The sequence below is a fragment of the Phocoena sinus genome, chromosome 7 (genome assembly GCF_008692025.1).
Source record: "Phocoena sinus isolate mPhoSin1 chromosome 7, mPhoSin1.pri, whole genome shotgun sequence".
Taxonomy (NCBI): Eukaryota; Metazoa; Chordata; class Mammalia; order Artiodactyla; family Phocoenidae; genus Phocoena; species Phocoena sinus.
Window position 1 is genome coordinate 114,399,073 of NC_045769.1, and position 2,916 is coordinate 114,401,988.

Below are 2,916 nucleotides of genomic sequence, written 5' to 3' on the forward strand. Positions count from 1 at the left end.
CTTAAAAGCTTTTTAAAAATAAAAATAAACATTGAATTTTATTAAATAATTCTTTTAGAACATCAGAGATAAAGAGAAGATTCTAGAAGACTTCAGAGGCTGAAAAGGACACATAATGTGGATCATGGGACTTCTTAACATCAACCCAGAATACCAGATGCTAATAGAGAGCTGCCTTCAGAATTCTGGGGGAAGATGATTTCCAACCAAGATTTAGGCATTCATCCAAACTGTCAATCAATTATCCAATAACTGAACTCCCATATGCAGTTTCCAAGGAAGCTACTGGCGTACATATTACAGCAAAATGAATGGAGTCAACCAAGAAAGAAGATGGCTTAGGATCTAAGAAACAAGGAACCAACACAAGAAAGAGGTGAAGGGAAGTCTCAGGATAACGATGAACAGAAACGTCAGTACTTCTACTAGACAGCCAGACAGGAGAGCAACTGGTCAGGCAGGAGAAGGAGGACAGAGGGCTTTAAGAAAAAAATAGAACAGGTACGTTACCAGATGTGTCTGAATATATCACTGGATGTTTAGACATGTTTGTGGGATGGATTAGTGATGTTACCTAAAAAAACTAATTAAATGAAAAACTGAGGTAATTACTAACTCCAGGGAAAACAAAAAACTGTAGAAGATAGCAATTACAACCATTATATACTATTTTATTTAGCTATGAATAATATACATATAAATAATGTAAGTACTGAGTATTCCTTTAGCAACTGTCATAGAACTATATTGGAAGGAAAAGTGTGGGTTTGTGTGTGATGTCTGGTGGAGCATATCAGCAATCTTACACAGGAGGAAGCCAATAAGTATCTAAAAAATAATGGTCAAGAATGATATTTAGAAATATCAAAGTGAATGTCAGAAGGAAGAGCTAAATGAGTTGAAAGCAGTTGCTGCTGAGGAGGGGGCTGGGTAGTGAGAGGAGAGGGAGGATTGCTGATTTTTATTATCACTTTCACGGAACCATTTGACTTAAAATTTTTTCTGCATAAATATTTTGATGAAATAGAAATTTAATTTAAAAATGTTCATGTGTGCAATACCTAAAGGCACCTTTTGTACCACTTCTGCTCTCGGCAAAATGAGCTGACCAAAATTTGGACAGACCGAGATGCCAGTCCCAGCTCCGCAAATTATTAGCTTTGTGACCCTAGGCAAGTTGCTCAGTCTCTCTGAGCCTCCATTTCTTTCATCTAGAAAGTTGAGATAATGCTAGTACCTACATCACCGAGTTACTGAGAGGATAAAATGAGATCATACCTGGCCCTGCACAGGGAAGCATCCAGTAAAGACGTCTGCCGTCCTGGTTATTGTTGTTTCAATTTTGGTTCCCTCAGTTCCCAAGTGATTAGCCTTAGGTAACTCACTTTACTCTAAGCCTCATCTTTGAAACTGGAACAAAATACTTGGAGCCTCTTAGGAGATAAATGGGATAATGAGTATAGACTACCTGACTCCTAATCTCTCTAAAGCTCAGACTTCTCCTTTTTAAAACAAGAAAATCCTTTTAGGGTTTTCTGAGGATGAAATGAAATGACATAGCTGAAGCCTCTAGCACAGTTCCAAGGACACATTTATTTACTTTAAAAAGCTAGTGATGAAAAAAAAAAAAAAAAAAAAAAAGCTAGTGATGGATAAAACTAACAACGTCGTTTTTTTTTTTTTTTTTTTTTTTGGTACGCGGGCCTCTCTCTGCTGTGGCCTCTCCCGTTGCGGAGCACAGGCTCCGGACGCGCAGGCCCAGCCGCTCCGCGGCATGTGGGATCTTCCCAGACCGGGGCGCGAACCCGAGTCCCCTGCATCGGCAGGCGGACTCTCAACCGCTGCGCCACCAGGGAAGCCCCACAACGTCGTTTTAAAATCACAAAAGAACACCTTAAACATATGCTATACGTCAATTATATCTCAACAAAAATGAAAGAAAAAAAGTAGTATGTGTTGACCATACAAAATCTGGAAATTTTAGAAAAGTTCAAAAACAAAAGTCACCCATGACTGCAATGTTTTCTGATGATATTTTTTTGCTTTTTTTTTTTTTTTTTTTTTTGATCTTTCTTTGGCTCCACAGCTTGTGGGTACCTCAGTTCCCTGACCAGGGATTGAACCTGGACCACAGCAGTACAAGTCCAGAATCCTAACCACTAGGCCACCAGGGAACTCCCTTCATCTAGTTATTATATCAGTCAATATAGGACAGTTCATGCTGCTGGGGAAACCCTACAAAAATCTCAGTGGTTTAACAGCACAAAGGTTTATTTCTGCTCATACCCACACCGCTGGAGTCGGGGTGACTCTCAGGGGTGCTGCTCCCCCCTACGGTGGCTCCTGCGGCCTCCTGGCCCCTGCACACCATCCACTGGCCCAGGGCGCCTGAAGCTGCAGGAGTGTGAGCTGGGGAGCCGGGAGCCAGCAATTAAAGGCTGCCACCAGGAAGTGACGCTTTGACTTCTCTCACACGTCATTGGCCAAAGCAAGTCACGTGGCCATGCCTGAGCTCCGCGGGTGAGGAAGTGAGATCCTTCAGCGCGCCTGGCAGTTGAGGGCAGGGGGATAGAGGTGAGCCGTGGTGATGTCTACCCCGCACATTACAGAGTTGCTGTCACTTTGTGCATAGGCTTCTGCCTGCCGCTTTTGTCGCTAACCATTACGTCATGAAATATTCTTTGAAAACGTGGTAAACATGCAGCTCTAATAAAACATTTAAAGCGCTGTGGTGACGCGCTTTCTCTTTCCTTTTTCTCTTCGCCCTCTTACTTCTGGGGAGCTGTGTGCAGGGGGCAGCGGCCCAGGCCCCACATCTTTGCCTGCCATCGCCTCCCCAGGCCAGCGCGGAACAGGCACGTCCCGCTGTTGCTTCTCGGTGCTCGTGCAGCTCCGTTCCAGAAGTAACACGTTTGA

General features: G+C 43.2%; 1 non-coding gene across 1 annotated transcript; it reads right to left on the minus strand.

Annotated features, from left to right (window-relative positions):
* Positions 1-2,102: 2,102 nt before the first annotated feature.
* On the minus strand, positions 2,103-2,174 carry TRNAT-UGU. The gene has a single exon. It is a non-coding gene; the product is annotated as a tRNA-Thr (tRNA).
* Between the last annotated feature and the right edge of the window lie 742 nt (positions 2,175-2,916).